This window comes from Pogoniulus pusillus, chromosome 22 (genome assembly GCF_015220805.1).
Source record: "Pogoniulus pusillus isolate bPogPus1 chromosome 22, bPogPus1.pri, whole genome shotgun sequence".
NCBI classification, from domain to species: Eukaryota; Metazoa; Chordata; class Aves; order Piciformes; family Lybiidae; genus Pogoniulus; species Pogoniulus pusillus.
The window spans coordinates 5,243,256-5,255,497 of record NC_087285.1 but is presented as its reverse complement, the minus strand read 5'-3'; the positions used below and the strand labels follow the sequence as shown (position 1 = coordinate 5,255,497).

The 12,242-nt window shown below is 45.4% G+C and overlaps 1 long non-coding RNA gene across 3 annotated transcripts in view; it reads right to left on the bottom strand.

Moving 5' to 3' along the window:
* The window catches only part of LOC135185127 (uncharacterized), a 55,416-nt gene extending 43,402 nt beyond the window's left edge, over positions 1-12,014 (bottom strand). For 2 of the 3 annotated variants that reach the window (XR_010306361.1, XR_010306359.1), the window contains exons 1-3: positions 11,858-12,014; positions 4,126-4,297; positions 136-306 (exon numbers count right to left, since the gene is read on the bottom strand). This is a non-coding gene — a long non-coding RNA (uncharacterized LOC135185127). The remainder of the gene's footprint in view (positions 1-135; positions 307-4,125; positions 4,298-11,857) is intronic. The other variant, XR_010306360.1, reaches the window with a different exon arrangement.
* Positions 12,015-12,242: the final 228 nt, after the last annotated feature.

Below are 12,242 nucleotides of genomic sequence, written 5' to 3'. Positions count from 1 at the left end.
ACTGGACATAGATTATTTTATCTGATCTAATAACACAGTGCCAGAGGATAGAGAAAATAGACAAAGAAGATTAGTTCTATTTTGATGGAAACTTCCTACTGGTGCTTAATTAACAACATTAGAAGGGCTAATCACCTGGTGGCTCCTACCTCCCCTCATTTCCTCAGTGACACGAGGGCACACGACAGGGGTGAGTAGCTGTACCACGTCTGCTTGCAATAATCCGTCACTCCACAAAGGGCTGTGGTGCCATTAAGTGGGTTAATTGGGTTCATAAATGTTGCCAGTCCAGACATCTGTGCTCAGCTGCTGCCATTTAAGAAGAAAAAAGGAGTTAAGCACAAGTCCCTTGAAACACTGCCCATAAGAAACCAGCCCCCGTGGAGATTTTACATCCCAAAGGAGCCCTGGAGAAAAAAGGCAGTGCACAGTGGGGAGAATATCCCTACCTGGGGATGTTCTAAGTTTTGGAAGCTGTTTCCAGAAACACAACTTCATGAATCCTTGATTTCACAGATGTGAGAAAACTGCTAGGTAAATAGGGCTAGGAATGCAAATGGCATTTGGCAAAGGGAAAATATCAAGGGGATTCTTTAAGCAGACAGAATGTTTAGTTCAAGGTAGCCTTCAATGCTGGAGGTGTCTCAATTTCTCTACACTATCTTGGAAAAATTATAGTGGTGGAAGAATGTGGTGTTTTCTGGCTGACAGATCAAGAACTGCTACCTGCCTCTTTCCAGCTGAGGCTGGCATAGGACAAGGAGGCTTTAATTGTGATGGGCAGTGAGAGTGTTAAATAGCAATTTGATTTAGGGAACACACTGAATCAGGCAAGATTTGGTGAAACCTAAAAGGAGGTTGTAATGAGGCTGGAGCTGGTCTCTTCTCCCGAATTACTAATGATAGGACAAAAGGAAATGGCCTCAAGTTGCATCAGGGGATGTTTAAGTTGGATGTTGGGAGGAAGCTCTTCAGTACTGGAACAGGCTGCCCAGGGAGGTGGTGGAGTCGCCATCCCTGGAGGTGTTTAAAAGGAGAGTGGGTGTGGTGGTTGAGGCTATGGTCTAGTGATGAAGGGTGCTGGGATGAAGGTTGGACAGGATGATCCTGGTGGTCCTTTCCAACCACAGCGATTCATAGTGATTAGATGTTGTGCTGAGGGATTTGCTTTGGTCAAGGACTTATCAGTGTGAAACTAATGATTGGACTCGATGAGCTTGAAGGCCTTTTCCAATCTAAGAGATTCTGTGATTCTATGAAAACCCACAACTAAAGAGATTTTTGTTATGAACAAAATTGAGAGACTTGAGCTTTTCCCCCGCAGCTAACATTTAATGTGTAACTGTTCTCTGTGATTGGCATTCCATTTTGGATGAGAGTTTTGTTTTGGTTCTTTATCTGCTCCAGAGAGTGACACTAAAGTTATTTCATGGGATTAGTGATGTAAGTAACATGAGTAGGTTGGTTGTCATGATTAGCAGAAGCTAAAGCAAAGCAGCACTTGCTAACTGCAGAGAACTGAGACAATGTGGCTGACCACAGCAGCTTATTAAATGCATGATGAGCTCAGGCAACTTATAACAGGAATCAAAATTCTGTAGAGGGGGGAAGCAAAGTTCCTAAGTACCAGAATGTTCCTGCAAGGATCAGAGGTGACAAAATATTATCATAAAGTGATTATCATGAAGTGAACAGGACATAAGAGTACAAGAAAAAAATAATTTAGGATGGTGTTTTTATTGCTGAGGAGAATTTCAGTTTGGCTTAACCAAGCCAAGAATTATTTGCACTGCAATGCTGCCAAGGTTGGACCCAGCCTCTCTTCTTCCATTGCAGTTGTTTCCCAGCCACTAAAAATCATCACTTGAATCTGCACATTGCTTCTGGAGATAGTGGCGGGGGGGAAGGTGGGTTTGACTTTCTGTCATCTATCAGACTTCAATTCCCCTGGCATCATAATATTCCTGCTTTAATCAGACCCTGCTTTGATTTCAGACCCTCTCCTCCTGACTTTGCCTTGCAGACCTTGCTCTCTGCAGCCGCTGCCTCTCAAAGAGCTCTCAGCATGCCTGCCTCCAGCCTTCCCCCTTCATTTGATGTGGTTGCTACCAGCCTGCCATGCAAAATAATACTGCTTTCAGCAATTCTCACATCCTTGATTTCTACAGAACACAAACAGCTCACCTGCATCATCTCCCTGCGAATGCACTACCTCCCCTGAAGTGAGACATTGCTTGTGTGAGGTATCTACCTGCTGTGTGTCCCCCAAACAGGTAAAATCTTCATCTCCAGAAAGTGTGGGTTCAGCCTGTGACTTCCTTATGGGACTGTGGGCAGGCGGTGTAGATCTCATCAGGCAGTGCCAGGAGTTGGGAACAGCTGTCAGTGAGGGAGAGCGCTGGGTGGTCAGTTTGGGGGGGGTCAGTTTGCCTTGCAGTCAAGCAAGGTTCCTAGAGTGGTTTGGGTTGGAAGAGACCATACAGATCATCGAGTTTCAATCCCTCCATGCTAGGCCTTCCACTAGACCAGAGAGATCAATTGGCCACACCGTGAAATTCCACACCATGAAGTTCCTCACTTCCATCAGGCCACTGACACTCCCTCACTTCTCACACCTAACAACCTATTACCAAGTCCAGCACAAGTCCTGCTGCTTTATAATTATAAGATCTGTGTTCTTCCTGCCTCCCAAAGTCCTTGTGGCTAGCTGGGAGCATAAAGCAAGACTCTTCGGAGGATAGGAGTAACCTTTGGGTTACGCCTCTGGGCTTGTGAGGAAGGCAAAGGTAACGTAAATAGTGGTACAAACTGAAGGTTCTAAGAGCTCTGCTCCCTTTCTAGCAGTTGACTCACATAGAAAGCATCATCCCAAGAGACTTGGATCTTATTTGCAAGATCTGTTGTCACCAATACTCTCAAAACCACCACGCTGAGAGTCACCTCCCAGCATAGTGGGCAAGAGGACACTTGAACACGAGAGGTGCCAGAGGAAGACTGGCAGGAGTACGGTGTGACACCCATAACATTAAGCATGAAACTTGTGCTGAGTATTAGCAAAATTTGTGGCTCTGCCTCCTTTGCTCTGCTCAAACCTCTTTAAAAATCCCATCCCCAATGAAACTGAGGTGCTGGAATTGATGAGGATCTGCAAGCAAAAGGGAAACATGCCTTTTCCAGGCTGCACAGCGTTGTGCTTACGAGGCAGTTCTCTGATCTGGGGGACCATATGTGCTATCTCAAAGTGGGGGTTTACCCATTTTTCTCCAGTAGCAAGGAAACTGCTTCTTTCATTTCCTTTTGTGGAGCAATATATACAAGCTAGGCAAGAGGAAGGTCTGAGTTCATGTAAAATGTAGGAAGACATAATGGAAGTTTCACAATACCCTTTCAAAGCACCTTAATGCACACAGGGCGAGACTATTTCAGCTGCTGAATCTGTTCTGCTTTTCCCTACTTGCTGCTCAAAACTTGTGAAATATGGTGGCTTTATGATTAGAGCACTGGCATTTATATGTTTGACTTCAGCCATTCACTTAGCAAAAACCCCCCTTTGTCCAACTAAAGAGAAAAAAATCATCTCTGTCCAGCTGGGGAATATCCAACAGTACCAGGACTCAGGGCAGAGCATGCCACCCATCTTTGATATTCATCTTAATCCTCCCGACTCAGAAAGTTAAACAAATGCTTTTAAAACAACCATTCTAAAGAGCTCCTTCACTGGCAGCAGACAGAAGAATATCTCCTGCTTGCAGAAAAGGTATTATTCCAGATGGGATGTGGCAGAAGAGACTCTTCAATTGCAAACCTGCTCACAGGCCAAGAAAGGTGCTGCAAAATGCAGGCTTGGATCACTGGGTAAAAGCGGAAGATGAGTGCTTTGGGGTACTGCAAATATAATATAGCCTGGTTTGATGGGGGCTTGAATTCAAGCCTGGTCAGATCTCTGTGAAGTGAAACAGCAGAGATTTTATCACAGAAAATGCACATCACATCCTCTCCCCAGAGTGATAGAGCATTTGAATGAAACCATAGGATCATTCTGTGTGGAAGAGACCTTTTTTTACCAAATGGAACAGCCACAGAGCTCTGAACAATGCTTCCTTACACCATTTTCTCCCAACCCACCTCTAGAGGGTTTGTCCTTCCAGCTGCGGCTTGTACCTCCAGATGGTTTGTCCTTCCTGCTTGCACCTCCAGAGGGTTTGTCTCTCCTGCTTGCACCTCCAGAGGGTTTGTCTCTCCTACACACATTAGTTGAATATACACAGGATTTTCAAACGAAGTCCTTTGGTCTAAGCTGAAAAAGGGAGAAAGAAATACCTGAGTTAATAATTGTGGGCTCCTTCTCCTAGCAAAAGCTCTACTCAGAGGAAAGAAAAAAAAAAAGAAAGGAAAAAAAAAAAAAGGTGCAGTCAAAAGGTAAGGAATTAGCTGTAAAGGGCAGATTTTGACCTGACGAAATTGGAGTGGCTATTTAGGGAGCAAGATTTCATTAGAGTTGCTATAGCAATTGGAAGAGTTTGACAAAGCCTAATGAAGGATTATGACAGAAATAGAGGAGGCTATAAGCCATCAAAAGCTGTAGGAAGGGAAGCTTCAGAGGTTTCTGAGTAAAATCCCTCTGGAAGTACATGGATCTCCCTAGAAGATATCAGACTCATTTCAAACACCTCCCCAGGGGATTCACCGAGCAATGATCGCAATAAACCCCCAAGTGCCCTCTCCACTGCAGAGAGTTATCTGTGGCTTCTCCCCTCCCAGGGGCACGATTTGCTTTTTAATGCTTTAGAATCACAATACTTGGTACTTGCATAGCACCTCTCATCTCAGAGCAGTGCAGAAGCTACTCCTGATGCTGGGTGTTAACCTCCTCAAGTTGGCATTAGACATATCCTGTGGCTGTGTAAACTCAGCCTGAGATGTTAAAGGATTTTACTCCAGCCTTTGAAGGGATGAAGCATGGAAGTGCATAATGGGAGGGCTCCCAAGCAAACCTCATGGCAAACATGAGTGGGGGCTACCTGCAGACCTCTGCCCCACACGATGTGCCCTCAAGGTGGGTAGCTGCTGCAATATATCTTCTGGGTCTACCTGAGCTCCTGCTGTGCTGTGATGCATCTCCAAGATGTAAGATCAAAGTTGCTGTCTGTGGGAGATGTTCTCAGTTTAAATTCTGCCTGGGGTCAAGTGTTGCTCAGGAGCCACGCTTACAAAAATAAGTGTATTTATTCCATTGTATGATGCCCTGCACTGGGCATCCCACCAGGACAGAGGGTTCTCCTCACATCTGAAACGGAGAAAAGAACTGTAGACCACACTGAAAAGAATTCCCACCAACCTGCTCCAGCCTGCAGCTGCTCATCCATCACAAGAATTACCTCCACTGGACTCTCTCTAGTAGTTCCTTGTCTCTCTTGCAGAGGGAGGGCCCAGAACTGGAAAGAGGGAGGGCACAGAACTGGACACAATGCCCCAGATGTGGCTTCATTAGAGCAGAGCAGAGAGGGAAAAGATCCTCCCTGACCTTTTGTCTGCACTCCTTAATTTATCCCAGTAGACCACTGGCCTTCTAGGCTACAAGAGCACATTGTGGGCTCATGTTGAACCAGCTGGCCACCAGCACTCCCAGATCCTTCTCCATGGAGCTGCTTTCCAGTAGGTCAAGCCTCACCTGTAGTGGTACAGGTACTGAACAGGTGTTCACCCACAGCAGAGGCCAGAAGGATCTTTTCTTTGCTAGAGATTTCTCTGTGTGTCTTTGCAGCAGAACGATCCAAACCAACACTTTGCTTGGTCTGACTAATATTAATGGAGCTAAATGGAAGATAATTTGATTCTAGGTTTTTTGAAGCCTTCAACCATAGAACAGTCCCTCAAAACCTTCTAGAAAGCTACTATAAGTCAAGATTTAGGTTTAAAAGCAGGTTTCTTCTTAGTTTTGGCAGAATCAGGCAGCCAGATCCTGGTCAGGGCAGAGCAGTGTGGTGGAGAGGATGCAAAGCTTGTCTCTGATGTAAGAAATACCAGACAAAACCTGTTTCCCAAACACTTCTGCTAACAGCTCTATCAATGACTTTTCTCTGTTTGCTCAGATGCAGCAGTCAGCTGCTGGTGGGCACTTGGAACGTGCCTGAGCATCATAAAATGTATTTTGACATTAACTTTGTTTCTGGCAGCAAAATGGTAAAACATTTAGCACATGGGGGGCTTTGATGTGTCAAGATCAGTCTGGTAATGATGCTGCGGTAGCTCTAAATCACTGCTGAAAAATTATCTTCATCCTGCCTTTGTCAGACAGTGAATTTGCTCACCAGAGTCAGTGCAGAGAGCATGCAGAGCAGGGCCACACAGTTCTTTACTTATGGTTGTATCCAACCTGCAGCAAAGGAAACTTATGGGTGGGTGAATGGGAGCACATCTGGAGTTCACCCTTAGCGTCAGAAAGCAGCAGGGAAAGCTGCCCAAGATGATCCATCACCATACCTCATTGAACCATAGAGTGATAGAATGGGTTGGAAGGATCCTTTAAGTCATCTAGTTCAAACCCCCATGTAGTCAGCACTGACATAGAACCATGGAACTGATGAGATTGGAAGAGATCTTTGAGATCGAGTCCAGCCACTCCCCTGGAGCTCACAGTCCCACTACTACTGCTAAGTCACTGACACTAAACCATGTCCTACATGGTCTTTTAAATACCTCTATGATAGTGACTCCACCACCTCCCTGGGTAGCCTGTTCCAGTGCTTCACAGCCCTTTCCCTGAAGCTTTTTTCCCTAACAACCTGAACTTTCTCTGGTGCAACTTGAGGCTGTTGAACTAGATCAGGTTGCCCAGAGTGCCATTCAACCTGACCTGGAATGGGGCATCTACCACCTCTCTGGGCAATCTGGGCCAGGCTGAGGCACTGACTTAGGGCTTTTTAGCCTAGAGGAGACTGAGGGAGCACCTTATGAATGTTTATAAATCCTTAAAGGTTGGGTGTCAGGAGGATGGGACCAGTCTTTTTTCAGTGCTGCCCAGGGACAGGACAAAGGGTAACAAGCACAAACCTGAACATAGGAAGTGCCAGCTAAACATGAGGAGAGACCTCTTTAAGAGTGATGGAGAACTGGAACAGGCTGCTCAGAGAGGTGATGAAGTCTCTGTCTCTGGAGTCATTCCCAAACCGCCTGGACACTGTCCTGTGCAACCTGCTCTGGGTAACCCTGCTCTAGCAGGGGGGGGGGGGGGGGTTGGACTCTATCTCCAAAGGTCTCTTCCCATCTCTGTGAGTCTAGAATCCACTATCCATCCACCTGCTCTAGTTGAAGATGTCTCTGCTCACTGTAGAAGGGTTGACAAGATGACCTTTGAGGGCCCCTTCCAACCCTCAGCATGAAAAATCCCTTCCTTATGAGAAAGATGTAAAAAGACCAATGTGGGGTGCTTCTCTCCTAGAAAAGCTCTGCCAATTGTCAGGAGACAGCTTCAAAGCCACATCTCCTCCTGCGCGCCACAGCACAAGGCAGCTCATCCTCTCACAGCACCATCTTGTGAGCAGATGCTTGCCTGGGGAAAGGCTGGTTTAAGCTCAGGAGCACCAGCAAGCTTTTGTTGCTGTTAGCTCTCATCACTCTGGATGTTTTTCTTTGCTAGATCTGGTGGCTAATCCCTCTATCAGAATGGAGTCCTCGGCCTCAATGCCTCACTGTGGCATTCCCACTTAACATTTAGACTAAAGACTCAGCACTGATGGGGGCCTTAGACATTTCATGTTGCTACATACATGCTGATACACTTGTGGTCAGAAAACCATTTCCTTTGTGCACTGTTGGGTTGCTGCCTTTCAGCTCCAGGGAAAGTTGCTTAGCACTTGCACAGAGAGATGAGGAGAACAGCATCTCCCAGCCCATGTGAGCAGGGAGTGCAATCCTCAGCAGAAAATGGAGAAGGAAAAACATGCTTTCCACCTTGCATTACTCATTTAGCTTCAACTATTGCTCTTGAAACCCTCAGCAGGCACATGTGGGTGTGGGAGGGAGCTCCTAATTATCTATCTCATTATAGTCTTATCAGGCCACATGGGCTTACAGCTGGAGAGGGAATTTATATAAGGGCACATGGTGATAGGACAAGGGGCAGCGGTGTGAAACTAGAGCAGGGTACATTTAGGATGAAGTTCTTTACTATGAGAGTGGCAAGACAGGTTGCCCAGAGAAGCTGTATATGCCTCATCCCTGGAAGTGTTTAAGACCAGGCTGAATAAGGCTTTAAGCAATATGGGCTAGTGGGAGGTGGCCCTGCCCATGGCAGGGTGGTTGGAATTAGATGATCTTTAAGATCCCTTCCAGTTTAAGCCCTTCATAACTCTATGATGATTTTCTGTTTCACCATGGCTCATCAGTGAATAATCCCTTTAGGACTAACCAAAGTTTCAGATCAGATCTCCTTTGTGCAAAAGGAAGGTGTGAGTCCTAAAAGAGGCCCACCATCTAAACATACCTATAGGATGAGATTTCATGTTTACAAGACCAGAAGAAAGCCTTGAAGAGGGAAATATAAAATTATAGTGGTGCATACAAAGAGGGGTTTATGCTGATGATCCACAACATTTAATACAAAGAGGTTGCCAACTAACATCTCCTCCTGGCAGGATTTTTTTTTCCCTGAATGAAAATTCTTGTCCAATTTTTACCAAGAAGAGATGAAGGAACCTCTTTGTTAGATGGGCTACAATTCTGCTTTATAACCTGTTTCACTTTTCCTTTACAGATGACTTTATTTGGGAGTGAAAAGCCTTTTTGAGACACTTGCAAACAGAGCCTAATACCCAACACTCTGTTACCCTTGTTGCATAAACAGTTTTCTGATAGGGTAAGGCAATTTGGAGAGGAACAAAAGAAAGGAAAACTAGAAATAAGGGGAACAGGAAAACTAGAAATAAGGGGAACAGGAAAACTAGAAATAAGGGGAACAGGAAAACTAGAAATAAGGGGAACAGGAAAACTAGAAATAAGGGGAACAGGAAAACTAGAAATAAGGGGAACAGGAAAACTAGAAATAAGGGGAACAGGAAAACTAGAAATAAGGGGAACAGGAAAACTAGAAATAAGGGGAACAGGAAAACTAGAAATAAGGGGAACAGGAAAACTAGAAATAAGGGGAACAGGAAAACTAGAAATAAGGGGAACAGGAAAACTAGAAATAAGGGGAACAGGAAAACTAGAAATAAGGGGAACAGGAAAACTAGAAATAAGGGGAACAGGAAAACTAGAAATAAGGGGAACAGGAAAACTAGAAATAAGGGGAACAGGAAAACTAGAAATAAGGGGAACAGGAAAACTAGAAATAAGGGGAACAGGAAAACTAGAAATAAGGGGAACAGGAAAACTAGAAATAAGGGGAACAGGAAAACTAGAAATAAGGGGAACAGGAAAACTAGAAATAAGGGGAACAGGAAAACTAGAAATAAGGGGAACAGGAAAACTAGAAATAAGGGGAACAGGAAAACTAGAAATAAGGGGAACAGGAAAACTAGAAATAAGGGGAACAGGAAAACTAGAAATAAGGGGAACAGGAACACTAGAAATAAGGGGAACAGGAACACTAGAAATAAGGGGAACAGGAACACTAGAAATAAGGGGAACAGGAACACTAGAAATAAGGGGAACAGGAAAACTAGAAATAAGGGGAACAGGAAAACTAGAAATAAGGGGAACAGGAAAACTAGAAATAAGGGGAACAGGAAAACTAGAAATAAGGGGAACAGGAAAACTAGAAATAAGGGGAACAGGAAAACTAGAAATAAGGGGAACAGGAAAACTAGAAATAAGGGGAACAGGAAAACTAGAAATAAGGGGAACAGGAAAACTAGAAATAAGGGGAACAGGAAAACTAGAAATAAGGGGAACAGGAAAACTAGAAATAAGGGGAACAGGAAAACTAGAAATAAGGGGAACAGGAAAACTAGAAATAAGGGGAACAGGAAAACTAGAAATAAGGGGAACAGGAAAACTAGAAATAAGGGGAACAGGAAAACTAGAAATAAGGGGAACAGGAAAACTAGAAATAAGGGGAACAGGAAAACTAGAAATAAGGGGAACAGGAAAACTAGAAATAAGGGGAACAGGAAAACTAGAAATAAGGGGAACGGAAAACCTAGAGATAAGGGGAAAGGAAAACCTAGAGATAAGGGGAAAGGAAAACCTAGAGATAAGGGGAAAGAGATCTTGGTTTACTTCTTCAAAGGGCTAGGGAAAGGAACCTTTCCGATGCCTCAGGGAAGTGAACTCAACATGTAAAAAGTTTAGGTTGCTCCAAGCATGTCAGTGCTAGACAATGAAAAGTATTGCATTAACCTCTCTGTGGGAACAGGAGAAACCACAGAGCTGGTCTCAGGTCTGCTCTAAGGAGACTGCTGGTGCTGCAGAGTCATGCTCCAGCCTGCTCTGACAACAGTTGAGTGCTTTGGTAATGAGGAAAGTGCAAACTCTGAATTCTCCTATGAGAGGCTATTTCAACTTCAGAATAGGCTAATACAAAATGTTTGTGCTTCAGGGATTCAAATCTAAGCACAGCTCTTCATTTCCCTTCTTTTAACCAAGAAATCCCTCCAAATTTATGATTTTAAAAGTAACTGGGAGCTGGTTTTGCTGGAGAGAAGTGTCTGCATACTGCAAAAAACAACTTTCCCACCTTCTGAGACGAGTGCATAAAAGTCATTACCCAAACAACGTAAGCATGGGGGAGGGAATGAACAAATTATAGAAATCTGAACCCATACATCAGAGACACAGTTCTGCTGGGGCTATGGGAACGTTTTCTCTATTCCACTAGGCCAGAACCAAAAGGAAAATGAAGAGGTCTCTGCTCCAGTTGATTTCTTCTGTTGCTGAGCAGTGATTGATGAGAAGTTCCTGCCTGCAGAAGCAGTAATGCATCCCTCCACTGATAAAGCACATGGGTGGGAAGCAGGCCAACATGCAAGCAAGACCTTGGAGTGACAAAAGCTTTGGGCATGACAAGGACTGCACAGGCATCTATTTTAAGAGACTGAGCAATTCCTATTGCCAGGGGCTGGTAGTACTGGGAGGTGGAGCTACACCACATCAGCTTCCTTACCAGCTACACAACGGTTTTTAACATAGAAGCATATAATCAGCCAGGGTTGGAAGCGACCACAAGGAACATCTAGTTCAAACCCCCCTGCCACAAGCAGGGACACCTCACACTCTAATCTCACATAGATGAGGGCATTTCCTCTTGTCCTATCGTTACTTGGGAGAAGAGACCAACCCCTACCTGGCTTCAACCTCCTTTCAGGCAGGTATAGAGAGAAGAAGGTCTCCCCTCAGCCTCCTGTTCTCCAGGCTGAACACCCCCACTTCTCTCAGCTGCTCCTCACCAGCCCTGCTCCCCAGACCCTTCACCAGCTTCATTTTGCCCTTCTCTGGACCCACTCCAGGCTCTCAATGTCCTTTTTGTAGTGAGTTTCAGCCCCCCAGTGTCCTTCTTCTAATGAGGAACCCAAATCCAGCGTCTGAGTTGCAGCCTCACCACTGCCGAGTACAGAGGGACTTGCTGTGAAGGGGCCTAGTTGAAATCTGAGTTTGGGGTGAAACGCAATGAGGCAGATTTAAAAGTCATTAAATAATTGATTCATATAGACAAAATAATCCCCCCAAACTCATTTCCCACCCTCCACACAAGTTCTTGGATGCAGTGAGCAGAACTGTGTTGCAGAATGTCTCTGTGCCATGGAGTTTCGAAAGGTTCTATTAGTGTCTCTAACAGAGGCTCTGGCAGCTTCGTGCACCGCCTGTGAGGTGGATTAAATCCCTTCAGCAACCTGGATAAAGAGTTAAGGATACTCACCAGTCCGAATGGCTGCGGCCTAAAACGGAGGCAGGAAAATATCCAACACAAGTCCTGTGGCGAATTCCATGTGAGCTGCAAAGGGGAATCAGCTGCTGGCTGAGGCAGCTGCGGCGGCCTGAGGCGAGAGGCAGGCGAGCGGCAGGTGAGCGAGGAACAAAGGAGCAGGCAAGCTCCTTCTCCACCTGTTCACCTCCTTTTATAGGGCAATGGCCGAGGCTGAAGGTCTCATTGGCCACACAGTCACCCAATCGCCTCTGGCCACCACCCAAACAGAGCCCAGAATGGCAGAAGGCTCAGGTGCTGCGCTCCCAAAATGGAGGGCGCACACAGCTGCACGGGACAGGGGCGTGGGCCTGTGCAACCCCTCTGAGGCAACCGGATT